A 15362-nucleotide genomic window follows, 5' to 3' on the forward strand; every position below is an offset into this window, starting at 1 on the left:
AAAAATGCTATTGAAAGATTTAATTTCTTCTGTTATGGTTTACCTTTTACACAAATACCCAAATAAACACATCCAAATTTCTGCCTTATCAAACATAACAAGAAGCATTTTTGCTGGGATGAAAGAAGTTTCACAGGAGTGAAACTACAATAACAAAGCATATCATACTTTTAATTATACTTCACCATTTCTCCTGACTGTCATCAGTGCTACAACAGCACAATTATGTGACACACCATAGGCTACCTAACTATTCAATGCTTGCAGAGCATATTCTGAAAGGGGAGACCTCCGGCAATCACTGCTAAATACAGTCTAACTGTGCTAATAATGGAGGTGAAATATCTTCATACTGCAACACTCCAAATGCAGGAAATCTTTTGCCAACAAACTCCTCAAAAGCTGAGCAATTACAAGTTAAATCTACTTCCAATCAAGAACTGCAAAAGCACCTGATATCCAAAAGGAAGCCTGCCATTTGCTTCCTGCAGAGAACCCCCTATCTTCTTCAATTCTAATTAATCTTTCAAGCTGCTTCATTTCCAGCTGGAAAGCAGCAGCAACAAAATACCTACATCTTGCAGGCTAAGAGCTGGAACAGCATTTCCCTGAACCAGTCAGTGTCACTGTTATCCCTATAGCCTCTGAGTTTTGGCGGAAAAGCCCCATACATATCCCCTAGCAGTGCATCCTAAATAATGCTTAGGGAAACATGCAGTACACTCAGTTGTATCCTATGGTAATGAAACTAATAACAATGCAGTCTCTATAGTATCTACTAGATAAATTCAAATACATAGAAACAGTAGCCTATAAATTAAATTAAAAGGCTTCAAAGCTTTATTTTTCACCACATGCATTCTAGTGTACATTCTGTTTACAGGCTTATCCGTACTAAAATTTCACCATTTAAAATTCTGTTTTGACCTTGGTCTGTCAGGTGTCTCCTATCACCTTCACAGCATATTTTAATGGTATTGAGTTATGATTTTTACAGTTTACTAGATCAGAAGAGTTCCTTACAATCTCTAGTCTTACCTTCTGCACAAGATGGCTGAAATCAAAGGCAGAGAATGGTGACAGCTCTGCTGTATCCCTAGACAGATAGCTCCAGTAGTTAATTACACGCAGAATTAAAAGTCCATTCTTTATTTTGATTTTTCTAACTGTCCTAATTGCATTCCCAGAATCCTATAACACCTTTGTCATCCAAGAGGCCTCTGGAGAAAAGCAGCCTTTTTTCATAGCCTCACCAATCATGTTTCCTCTTTCTTCCCTGAAAATAGTTTTAGGAAAATGTTTAGGAATTAATTTCCCCATCTTTCTTGTTTTATGAGTACTTCATTTGAAGCATCAAGTATGCTAGAAGATAATTAGATGGCATTTCCTAAAGATTTCTTAAAGTAGTGGCATTGATTACAGAAGGAAGAAGTTTTTGACCAGTCCTAACATTTCAGAAACAAAAACAGTCAGAATAATTCACTCAAAAACAATAAGAAAAAAAGGATACGCATAAACAATCACATAAACATGGATATTCCATAAATGTTCTTCATAATGTATGCTTCCTCCTCCGCATTTTTCCTGGGATGTAATTTCGGCCATTTTTTTGTTAGGAAAAAGAGCAGAAAATATGAGTAAGTCTAGTCATAACTAAAACATTTTTCTTAAAACATTTTGAGATAAATTTTGCTCCGGAATAAGCAAAGATAGTATATCAGCTGTAAAGGAGACTACTTCCAAGGGCTTAAAAAAAAAAAAACAAAAAAAAAACCTCACTTCTGAAGATAGATTTACAGTAATGCTCTCCACATAGTGCCAGAAACCCACACTGAGCTTTGCTTTTCAAAACAGCACCACTTAAATCTGCAGATCCATCCACGGGTAAAGTGCAGATCCAAGATGAAGCCACATGGGATGAACTAGAAACCAGGTCAGCATTTTCTGAGCTATAAATACATATGTATTTTTACTAGCACAAGTAATTAAAAGTATCTGTGCTAGTATTCCCTCTTATTAAACTTACCTGCATTTTTTATATTGACAGTCTTGTTTTTCTGGCATCCACAGAGTCTAAAACACTGAAAAGTTCAGCCAGACAGACATTCCAATGCAGGAAGTATCAAATTTAAAGGTACACAAATTTAGGCCAAATCATAAGCATTCTGATAATAATGGATGGTTTATCCCCAGAAAGGACATGCTTTCACAGCTAAAACATTCAAGGAGGCAAGCTTTGCATTTGAAACTCGTACAACCCTACTAGAGTGTGAGCACTACCACCTCATCACAGCAGAGGAACTGGCTGTACCCTTTCTAGCTCTGAATGACTGTATGAATGTTTGTACAAGGACAGTTTGTTAATCACTAGAACCATAAAGCTTAATAAACGGCCCATGCCAAAATTATATGCAGGAACTGCACATCACGTGAAGACGCTGGACTTATCCACTGCTACATGTTATTTAAGGAAAAGGGATATTGAAAATGGATATTGAAACCTTTTATCACTCATCACTTCTCGATAATTAATTCCTTCTCTGAGTCTATGAATATTTCTAATGTTTAGGGGAGACTCTCCAAAAGAAATATGGTTTTCACATTCTTGAAAATTAATATATAAATTAATTTATACACTGTCAATAAATTAACACTACAGGTTGTGTTCATGATTCATCTCCACACTTAAAATATCTGTGATATTTTATATGACCCTGACTGGATCACCACAGAACAAATAGGAGTGGAGCTCCTTCAACTTGGTGTATGTGTATTTGCAGAAATTGTTCATGTAGGTATTAACGTCAAGTAACAATTTCCTGAACTGCAGTGTAGTTGAATTGCTTTCTTTATTGGTCTGAAAAACTCCAAAGGATGTGGGGGAAGAAGGAGGGGGTAAAAAACAACTGTAAGGAGAAGAGGAAAAAAAAAAAAAAAAGAAAAAAAAAGGAAACAAACAGAACAATAACAAAAGAAAAGAACAACAAAGCACCATGATCCTTTCTATTCCTTTGTATTAACTGTTCATAGAAGGAAAGGTTGTTGCCCTGTTAAGGCTGAACTTTGCAAGTAAATTCTCTTATGGAATTTTTGTCTGCGATTATATCCCCTGGAGCATAAATTATAGAATAAATACAGGGGAGCTGCTGGGATTTAGCATCATTTGTTGCAATGACTGGGTGGCTCACTCCATTGGAAAACTACAGGAACATGTAGCTCTGTATATTGCCCTTTAGGAATTGCAATTTCACAGTTTGATTCCCAGCACTGCCTTGCGGGGCTGCTACCATAATGAGTTTCTGGATCTTCACACACCATGTGAAAGATTCTCTTTGCTGAAGTTTCCCAATAGGGCATGCAAAAAGCAGTAGCAGAAAAGGTAGTTGAGGCAAAGCATTTCTACACCAAGAGGACATGACAGAATGCTCCAAACACTTCACCAAAGGACTTGTTTTTTTCTTTGCTGCACTGTCATTGTCTTTTTCACTTCTTCATGGTTTTTTCAGAGCACCAACAGTTGCTTTTAAACAGCAGAAGTTCAGGGATCACAGGAGGAATGTTGTATTTCTGCACGGGTCATGAGCACTAAGTGCAAACTGTGGTTTTAGGCACTGGCATGAACAACTAAGTTGAAAGAGTCAGGAATAAGTGAACCAAGAAAACATAAATGAGGAAAAAAGTGATTTTGTGAACATAAGCTTTACAATAACTTGGTTATCAAACCATTCACATTTCTTTTCACAGTACTCCAAACATGATTTTTATAAGTGCCCTTTGATCAGAGGAAGAAACATCACACTTGCTACAACCTCTTTCATTAACTGCTTGTCTTATACATTTTAAGTTTTTAGACAGTAAAGTGACATCTTAATAAAACAGGACTGTAAACCCCAGTCACCTTTCCTAATGGTTGCTAAAATACCAGTTTCAAGAGCATTTGTCCAGGACAACTATATTTTTTATGTAGACAGCAGTGTGTTTACCTTCAAAGCTTTTACTCTCCAGGAAAAAAATCTATATATAAAAAAGATAAAGAAACCTATGCATGAATTTAAGGAAGATGATGAGCAGCCATTTCATTCTTATACTCTGGGAGCTGTTGTAAGTTGTTGTTTTGAAAGCACTTTCATTATTTGGAAAAATAAATCCCATTTTTGGACTTGTCTACAAATGACAGCTGAAGAGCATAAGCAATTCATTCAGTAAGATTAAAATACGAAGGTGGATTCACAAAAGAGTGACTGCAGTTAAAATGTGCAAAACTGCCCATAAAAGATTCCTCCCACACAGGAAAGGTAGAATAAATCCAGTAGGGATTACTATGAACTGTTTAACTGTGCTGATAAAAGTTAAATGGGTAGGAGAGAAGAGCAACCATACTCCTCAGAGAAACAACTATACCAGCAGAAAAACATATATATGTATATATATATATACAGATTAAGGCTCCAAACCAAACACTACTCTCAGGGAACATTTTTAGAAATGCAATTAAAAAAAAAAAAATCCTCAAATCTCCAGCACCTTAGTGCCTCTTGTTCTGAGGAACTCCAGAATGGTCATGAGACTCCAGGTGCAGTCTCACCAATGCCAAACAGAAGAAAGGATCACTGCTCTTAGCCTGTTGCCCACACTCCTGCTAGTGCAGCCCCAGGACAACGTTGGCTTTTTTTTTTTTTTTTTTTTCCCCTCCAGAAAGTCTCTCTTGCTAAGCTGCATGAGGCTCCTGCTTCCCCATTCCAGCCTCTGAAAGGTAGCCCAGCACATCTAACCACCCCCCAGTTTAGGACTGCAGATCAATTTCCTGAGTGTACTGTACTTCATCATCCTGTTTGTTAATAGAGAGATTAACAGTATTGGCATCAGTTTTGATAATTTGGGGAGATCACTCATACCCTGCAAAATTTCCGCTTCATGTTACTGATCATCACCATTCAAGCCTGATAATATAGCCAAATTTTATCCACTGCTCTAAACATTTGTACAATCCATATCCTACCAACAAAGCTGTAATGGTCCTGTCTGCTCCAATTACATGAGATGGTTTGCCACATTTGAGCCAGATGTGATATTCCCTTGATATCTCTGCACTGGCTGTTTCCATTCACCTTCTCATTCTTCATGTGTCTGGAAATGTCTTCCAAGTGGATTTGCTCCACAATCTTGCCAAGGCCAAAGGCAAGGCTGACCAGCACGTAACTCACCATAACCGTATAATTCTTGCTCTTTCACAACCGGCATGAAATTTGCTTTTCTCTAGCAAACAGGAACCTCCACTGCTCACTGTGACTTTTCCAAGATAGTAAATAGCATTCCTCAGCAACCTTGGGAGCGTCTTAATTAGTGCCCTTGTGTGCATCTAACTTTCTTCAATAGGTATTACTGTTAGGATGGGAAATGGCACCTCCAGAAGAAAAGGGCTTTGCAGTATGAACTTATTTTCCACTGGCAATTCTAGAAAACAACTAGGCTTTCCTGGAAATCAAGGTACAGCAGTATTTTTTTAAATTGCTCCTCAATTTGGTCAAATCAATACAGCAGGGCAGATAGATGGAGATAATGCAGAAGAATGGATTAAATTCCTCACTTAGCGAGCAGTGCAATAACATTTTTTTCTCCCTATATTTGTCATGAAGAAAATCCAGAGGACTTGAAACAAACACTGCCATTTTAGAAACATTGGTATCTCAAAATAAAGGTATGAAGAACTCCCAAAGGAATATATTAGGATCTTGTTCAAAATCTTCATCTCCATTTCACTGCTTTTTCAAAGGATGATCTCTTTCACACTCTAACTTCCAAGCACAGCAGACTTGGGATTAGAAACAGCAGGAACAGCACTGGGGAGAAAGGTGAAGAAAAAAATTATGAAAATAGAGCTTGCTCCTGCTGTGGCCAGGTAATATTCTGCCCATTTCACCAACTGTATCACATACAGAGTATTCTGTATGGACTTAAGACATTTTTAGTCTCCGATTTCAAATCACACAGCACAGAATGGTTTGTGTTGGAAGGTACCTTTAAGATCACCTAATTCCAACCCCCCTGCTGTAGGCAGGGACACCTCCCTCTAAACCAGCCTTCTCAAAGCCCCATCCAGCCTGGCCTTGAATGCTTTCAGGGAGGGGGCATTCACAACCTCACTGAACAACCTGTTCCAGTGTCTCACCACCCTCACAGTAAACAATTTCTTCCTAGTATTTAGTCTAAATTTACCCTCTTCCAGTTTATAGCCATTTTCCCTCATTCTGTCGCTACCTGCCCTTATAAAAAGCCCCATCTCAGCTTTCCCATAGGAGTACCTGTGTCAGCCTTCAGGTACTGGAAGGCCGCTATAAGGTCTGCTGAGAGCCTTCTCTTCTCTAGGCTGAAGAGCCCCAGCTCTTTCAGCCTGTTCTCACAGGGCAGGGAATGTGCTCCAGCCCTCTGATCATCTTCGTGGCCCTCCTCTGGGCCTTATCCAACAATTTCATTTCCTTCTTATGTTGAGGGCCCCAGAACTGGACATGGTACTCCAGGTGGGGTCTCACAAGGGCAGAAGGACAGGATCACCTCCCTCCACCTTCTGGTCACATTTCCCTTGATGCAGCCCAGGATATGGTTGGCCTTCTGGGCTGCAAGTGCACAATGCTGGCTCATGTTGAATCTTTCATCAATCGATATTCCCAAATTCTTCTCTTTAGGGCTGCTCTTAAGCTATTCTCTACAAAGCCTGTATCTGTGCTTGGGTTTGTCCTGACCCAGATGCAGGACCTTGCACTTGCCCATGCTGAACTTCTTGAGGTTGGCATGGACCCACATCTCAAGCCTGTCCAGTCCTTCTGAATAGCATCCCTTCCCTCTCTCCGCTGTATCACTCAGCTTAGTGTCATCTGCAAACTTGCTAAGGGTGTATTCAATCCCACTGTCCATGTTGCTACAATGATGTTAAATAACACTGGTCCCAATGCCAACTCCTGAGGAACGCCAGTCCTTACTGGTCTCCACTTGGTCGTTGAGCCATTGACCACAACTTTCTGTCCTATAAGGGCCCACCCTCACTTTAAGAAATGCAATATAATTAATTGTCTGAAGTTATATTTGAAGAGGCATCATCCCTTTAAGGATAAAAGTGCTGTCCAAAGGAGAGACTAGAAGAAAAACAGAATGTTAAAAGCCTAATTACAGCTTTGTGTATTGTGCAGTGAACAAAGCAGCTGAAGACATGCTGGTCCACCAGCTTTACAGGATTGCATATCTTATTCTTCATTAATGTCACTCTGAACTGCCTCAGCATCTCTAAAATTTGCAACTTAAATTGCAGCATGCTGCTTGTACTAGTTTTGCCAACTACACTGGGAAGATTCCTGATTCTCTTTATTCACAAAGTTGGGGATGGAAGTTTTGGTGAGGATAACATATGAAGAGGTCAAAAGAGAAAAACTCCAGGCAGACAGACACCTGCAGCATATCCCTTGCACTGTAAGGAAATGTCATTTTCCAAACAAGTCTGGACACTGGCATTGAGAGTATGATATCCAGCCTGCCTAACACTTGACATCACTTAATTCATACTCCATAGTCTACAGTTATTTAGGTTTTCAAATCTGATCTGGATTTTACTACTCCAAAATCATTAAAGCACCTCATGAAATATTCAGAAGATCACTAAGCCATCAGTCTACTGTAGGAGTCAAAACTGCGTTTACTTTCTTTTCTTTAATCTCCTGGACCTTAATTGCCATATTGACAGTAAAGAAACACTTGTTTACCTTCCAAAGTCTCAGGAGTGCCTGCCAAATTAATCCTTTTAAGCAGTGTTTCTTTGGCTCCAGAAACAACTAAGCAGCATGCAAAGCAGGAGATAGTCCCTTAAGAGGCAGTAAACAAATGCACTGCTTCAGAATTAACCTTGACTATTACAACTTGTCAAAGGTTCATTCTTCTCCATTTCATATAGTCTAGAGGTTCTAAAAGGTGGGGGTGGTTTCTTAGAGTACAACCAGGAAGTTTTGAAAATTGTATTCAAAAGCTTTGTTACCTAGATAGGTGCAGTGGTCAAAATGCACAGGGGAGTATGGAGGAGAGGTATTACCTAAAGAGTGAGCTCACAGAAACTGAAAGCACCAAAAGGAGAAAAAATGTTTAGAAACTGGCTCCTGGAAAACATGAAAACAAGCTGCACATAGCAAAGCTGAGCAATGTGTAAAGACTATGAAAGAGTGCATAGCACTATTAGTCTGTGACAGTACGTCCTACAGTCAGTACTGTGCATTTTAGGACATAATTATTTTTCCTCCTGCAAACTGACATGCCACCCCTTCTGTTGATAAATTTGACCAAGCTGGAATTTGCTATATGAATTGACTCTTGCTTGATAACAGAAACAAAACAAATGAAAAAAAATATTACTTTTTTTTTTTTTTTTTTTTTTTATTCTTAGATAATGCTTATACTTCATTTGCAAAAGAAATGGAAACTCCAGAAGAAACAGCAACAAGCAATTCTCAAGATAAGACCAGGAGCACACATATAGGCTTCTGCTAAAATCAGCACCTAACTGAAGCATTCTGAATGATTTGCCACTGTTCTCCTCACATGTCCTTTACTTGCCATGTCCCTTGGGGAAGAGCCTTTCTTACTATGTCTGTAGCGGCATGTAAACCTAAAATGGTTCTGCCAGAACTGAAGGAGCTGGCCAATGGAAGACTGTTTAAACCAAGAGGGCAGCTCCACTCTTAAATGTACTTCAGCACACAGAATGTAACACAGTTTCTTTATAGCTGAAGGATCTCAGCAGAGGCTTTATATGCTCCCCTGTTGCCACCTCTAAATTTCATTGTTGTTCTCTCAAGAATTATTTCAGCTTGGGAAATTTAAGAGCATGTTTGCAATGATGAGGCTATAACCAAGGCAAAAGGATAGCAAATTTAAGAGGAAATAGGGCAGAAAGGAGTCTCACGATGCTAGCTAAGTTCTGAGTAAAATCAGTGGGAATATAAGGGTGCCAAATCTTATACAAGATGTCACAAAACCTTACATGGTTGTAGCCAACACAATGGAATCACTGCTCATTTTTAGAAGTACTGCTGCTCTTAATGTAGTTGGTCTTACAGTAATCATAGCATTGTTCTAGATCCAGCAGTCACAAGTGTGGCAGGATTGATATCAGGACTGAAAAAAGGCATGTTTTTGAAGTGCCCTGCTTTGTTTAAACAGGTATGCTCAGTCATGGAATGTGCTATTGAAGAGCTGAAAAAACCTTCCCCCACATTCTTAACTCTCTCAAAATACACAAAAAATGCACTGAACATAAAGATAGAGTCTCTCATCTTCTTCTCATGATGAAAATGGAAGCTGCATCTCTCTTTCATTCTGAGGTTTGCTACACATTGTACAGAACTTCGCTAAAACTATACTGGTTAGTGTAGAGTGTCGTAGAACAACTTCTTAAAATTAGGTTTTTCATTTTTCATATTTGTCATGCCACTCCTTGAGATTATTAACAGAAAAATGAGCTGTTTTGGAAAAATAATTTGGGATGGCATTTCATTTTCACATCTACTCCTTAGCTGTTCATTGGTAACGCTTATATGAAAGAGTATGACATTCCTGCCCCGCTATTCAAGATTAATCTTTACTTACATTGACAAACAGTAGAATTGACTGTGCTACTTCTACTTTGGATGGGCTAATGTTTACAAGGAGAGTGTCCAACTGCATCCACATAAAAAAAAAAAAATCAGCAGTAGCCAAAAGCCCATATCCACTGTGGCTTCAAGTATTGTTAATAGCAAGTAGGTTGAACATGAGGCAGTAGCGAAGGGAAAAAAAATCCTCATTGAGGACAGGCAGAGCACAATTTCTCACTATGGAATGTAACTTTTCCTTCTTTATGGACTTCTGCACCTTCAAAGAACACACAGCCATTTGCACTCTAACTCAGAAAGCAATTGGCTAAGAATCCACTCTGTGGATACTGAATGGTACTCCAGAAACCCTATAAGTTAAGCCTTCCTTTTTTTTTTTTCCTAGCAATTATATGCAATGTTCAAGAAAAAAACAAAACAAAACAAAAAGGCTTATCATTCTCTGTAGAGGAGGTGGTTGCTTTTGCAAGAGAAACCATGCATCTCCCATACATATTAATGCATCAGCGTGCCAGTGCATATTCACTTCATATTCTTGGTAGCCTTCCTGCCTTGATATCTATCCTTCAGTCAGAAAACAAAAAGAAAAAATGAATAGAAAGTAGACATGCAGTTGCAGAGATCTTCAATGAAGACTGCTCCTCAGTATTTCTTAAGCCCCAGGTACAACCATTTCTGAATGTAATTCCTTCTATAAGAACCCGTTTTGCATAATGCACTGTGATAATTATGCATTGAGATAGATGCATAAATAAGCACTGTGCAAAATAGCTTTACATAAGCACAGAGAAGTTCACAAATCCAAATGCAAGGTACAAATGGGAAATAAGATCAGTTTGGCATGACTGACAATGGAAAGTCTATCAGTAAGCGAGATGTGCATAGAAGCTAAAGCCATCAGTCAGAACTACAGACTGTTCTGCAAACGCACTCCTCAAATAACCTATGCTCATTCAAAATGTTTATGTTTAATGCACAGGACAAATGGTGCAGCACATAATGACATGGAAGTTATGGCTAAGCTCCCTAACATAAACCAGAAATATTCCCTCTTTTCAGTGCCACCAACCTCTTAAGGAAATAAGGCTGTTCTCCCCTCCATCTCTCAGCAGAGGAGTCGTTTTCCTGAAAAGATCAAGATCAGTGTCGTATTTGGTTGTTTCTATCTGCCACAAAGAGAAGAACACAATCCTGAAGATACCATCAACGCTGCTATGCAGCAATGGAGCTAGAGTTTAAAGTGCAGATGATACAAGAGGACCAGTTCCAGTTTTACCAACAATTCTCATTGGCTGGTAGAAAAACTTTAAGGTCTATCCATCAGGGCAACCTGAATGCAAGTTTGATAAAATTTATAACACTCCCACCATAAAACACTTTCTGACAGCAATTCCCATGCACCTGCAGCATTTCTGTCATTCTTACAGGAAACCCTCAACTTGGGAGTCAGTAGGGGCAAGAAAGTTCAACTTTTCTTTATTTGCTTGAACCCTGCATCTGGTGGTGCTGAGGAAGACAAGCTTCCCACCATCACTGTGGCAGAGACTGGTGAGGCAAGCAGCTCTTAATGTTCTGTGAGTTTCAGAGCAGAAAATAGGAAGTAACTAATCTTACAGAAAGAAGATCGTGTTTTGTGTCACTTACTGAAGACTTTCAAAACATCGTAATCCAAAGCAGAACCAAAACCACTCAGAAACCAAACCAAAATCCAACTCATCAGTAATGTAGCAACTAGAAAATAGTTAGGGCTAAGGCTCAATCTGAAGGAGAAACAGCCACGTCATGTCAGCTAGAAAAAGATCCTATGATGCCCTCTGTAAAAAGCAGTGGATAGACTGAACATCCCAGCAGCAAAAAAGGTTTGTAGTAGTAGTGCAACTGTTCAGTTTTCTGTAGAGAGGTTTTGTTTGCCTGGATGCTACACTATAAGCACTTAACTAGTTACTCTGTAAGCACTTTGGACTAAAGGCCTCAGGCATGAAAGGAACTTGTCCAATCCAATTATTATATGTACAGTCTGTTACTTTGCCCCACCACATTGCCATATTACCAGCTATTTCCTCATATATTTGTGCTTCTAGCTGTGCTTCCAGAAGACAAATCCCTTGCAAGACTAGTCCTGTATTTAGTTTCATCAAAGAAGCCATCTGCTTGATGCAGCTCAACAGTTACATTCACTTTCAGTGACCAGGCATCCTTTCTCTCTGCCTTCCTGTGATTACATCTTAGCAAAAGCAAAACAAATAATCTCAAACAAGCTCCACAACTACAATCCTCAAAATGCCTTTCACCACTTATGATCCACTGAATGTGCTGCTCTTGCCCTCTCCTTTTCAGAAAGGAAAACAACCATTTATGAGCACCTAGCTAGACATACTGTCTCCCAGAAAACCAAATCTCTCATAGCAGACAGCTCTCCTTTGGGAAAGCTTGTTGCTAAATATTAGTTCAAACAGCAGTGCTATATTAGGTTCAAAAATACCACCCTTTCCTGAGATTCAACACCTATTCAGATTTCAGTGACACTCTAAAGTCAAGCCATCATACCAGCACTGAAATATTGTTCTTTTCTGTGTCTCTTAGCTATAAACATCATTTTAGTTACCTTTGTCAAAATATATTATTAAACCTTACCGCAAAGTGATTGAAAGGTTAACAATATATTATTATTATTTTAGAAGAGTTAAGAAAAACTCTTAAGTATTAGCTCATTAACAAAGTTTATACTGGGGGTTGAATCTCCTGAGAAGATTGATACAAGTATATGCAAGTGGACAGTGGTATATCTCTGCTAGTTCCAATGATCATCAGTTTTTCCATTTGTACTGATTATCTCTGTAAGAGCTGACTCCTTATATCTCAACTAAACATTTTAAGTTACAGGAAGCAAACCCACCAAGTACATTAAGTTGCCACTGCTAGAACAAAATACTAATATAGTGCCAAAAAAGTCATTCTTACAGCAGAACTGTGGTAGAAAAGGGCATGTTCAGTTTTCTTCTTCTGTGCCAGTTACTTTTTAACCTATCTGACATCAAATAGGAATGTCTTAAACTTTTCCAAGAGGAACAATGTCTGTGCCAGCGTCCTGAGGAGTGCCATAAAGAAGAGAACAGGAAATGTCTACAGTATATGACATGTGTTTGTTTTCTTCATGCTCCAAAGCTACATCTCTTTTATTTTTGTCACCAACAGAGACAAGAAGACTTATCTATGCTGTTGTGCTGAGCCATTTCCAGAACTAGAAAGGAGGGCACATGGCAGACCAGAAATTTCCCATTTCCCCCCCAAATGAAACATTAATATGAGAGACGAGGTGCCATGCAAAATTACAATTCCACAACTGATTTCCTAACACATCACATCAGAATTTACAAACTTGAAGTTTTTTTGAACTCTTCTGAAATCAGCAGGTTAAGAGACCAGATAGCAGGGCACTTTTAGAGTAGCATATCTTAATTCACTGATATTGACCGAAACAATTTAAAAACTTCATTAAGCCATGGGCACACAGCTAATTCTGCAAATTTGAGACAACTAATTTAGAACACTTACAGATGTCTGGCAAATCATAAGGTCAGATTAGCTTGTCTGTCACAACCTGATGATCTTTAGAAAGGCAGATGCATACCATGCAATGACTTTGCTTTGAATCTACTAGCTAGAAACCATTCCTTCCATACAAATTATTTAATGTAAAGTAAAATATACTTTTATTCCTCTGTTCATACAGTACACTAGAGAATTTTAACTAGTCCCCTAACAGAAACAGCCCCATCAGGAAAGGGGGAGAGGAAAAGGGAAGACTTAAAAAAAAAAAAAAAAAAAAATCCCTTTTATTTTTAAAAGCATGATGGCAGTGGTACGAGTATTCCTAACAATGAATTTTTCTGCAAAACAGAATGAAAAACAAAAACAAAGCTATAAACACTAAAACAGACTGTATAGCATTAATGGTTTCCTCTGTCCTTTTAAAGATTTACTGTCTTTGAAGATATTGCCTCTCAACAGTCTGCCACAGTAATATTGTATAATGCTGAGGAGCCAGCCAAGGCTCAGAGTAGAAATAAATATGAGAGTAAAGTTCTTGAAACAGAGTTGACAAACCAAAACTCCCTTGACTTTACAGTTAATTCCTCCACCAGGATCCTTATTTCTCTTTCTGGGAATCATGTGACATTAGAACATATTGTGGAATCTGTTGATCTGTTGGTCTGTATGTAATACTTCCTGTTTTATTCATTATGCCATTGATAACCTTGCTGGTCCAAATGTACCCAGATATATCCATATACCCATGTTTACATCTTGCTAAATAATCACAAACTCATGGATTCATAGAATATCTTGGGTTGTAAGTGACAGGCTGTAATATCAAAATGAAACCACTTCCTTCTGAAAACATTTCATGAACGTGGCCACACTGGAACAAGAGGATCAACAAACAGTACAGCATCTTCCACTTAAAAAGAAAGTAATAAAAGAAGTGGTATGCGTATTCCCCATTTCATAACACAAACTGAATCTCCAGGAGGAATGAACTGTTCTATTGGTGATTTTACATCCAGCTCTTTTCCTGCTAGGAGATTCAAATCATCTCACTGGTAATTGGAAGATGAAGCAAAGAAGAATACATGTCAGTTAAGGCTGAAATGCTCAGCCAGCCTATATCCCACATTAGACTTCCAGTTGAGATATTTTTCCCCCATGTTTCTCCTACATATGAGCCTGAAAAGAAGTTGGATGGATAAAGTCAGAAAGCAAAATCACCCTCTTAACTGAATCAAAATATTAACTGCTTCCCAGTATCTCTTCTCCTTCCCCATCCTATATTGCTGCACATAGCATACCAGTAAAGAACTGATTTTGTGAACAAAGATATCTCTTCAATCTTTTCTTAAGTCTACTACAGACTTTGGTCCTGACATAACATGGGGTATACCTAGGAGAGTTTGTTTGTTGTGTCCTCCAGTTCCTCAGAGAAATAAAAAAATATATGTAAAAAACAAAAGGAAGAGTTAAAAAATGTATATGTTACATACGATATGAAAGAATCTTAAAGCTGAATCAATTAATACTTGTATTAATCGATTTTTTTTTCTTTTTCTTTTTTAATAAATCACCGTGGAGATCTTTGGAATGAAAATTATATAAGAAAAACTCCATACAACTGGCCTTTTAAACAGATTAAAGTGAACAGCACCTGAATAGCGTCCACTGGAAAGAAAAAAAAAAAAAAAAAGTACAGCACAGATATGGGAGAAAGCATTAATATGATGGCTCATCAGGGAGCTATGGAAAGTGAGAAACAAATATTGAAGTAGCTAGCACAGCTGGCTCAAGAGTTTTCTCTCCTTTCGCCCCTGTGGTCTTAGGGTTCATCAGTACATTTCTAAGGATGTCTCCTCTTCGGGGAAGTCAACAGTACAGTAACAGGCCCTCTTACACCCTCTTCAGCTTATAACATATAACTGCAACTAAAGGTTAGAACGTAATTAACATAAAGAGGATTTGGTGAGCCTGTGCTAGTTCATAGACAAGGGTAGGTAACGTACCTGGGCTTCGAAAGACCAGCATTCATGAACAGCGTAAGTGGGAGGGTGAAAGCGCGCTCTGAAAATGAGCTGCATGTCTTACAAATTCAAGGAAGGGGAACTTCACATGCCTAACCATGACAACTCCAGGCTCTGGTTGCAGGGAGCACCTGAGCCTGTTGCTGCCAGTAAAAGGCAG

The sequence above is a fragment of the Lagopus leucura genome, unplaced genomic scaffold (genome assembly GCF_019238085.1).
Source record: "Lagopus leucura isolate 7727_CA_CO unplaced genomic scaffold, USGS_WTPT01 Super-Scaffold_100001, whole genome shotgun sequence".
Taxonomy (NCBI): Eukaryota; Metazoa; Chordata; class Aves; order Galliformes; family Phasianidae; genus Lagopus; species Lagopus leucura.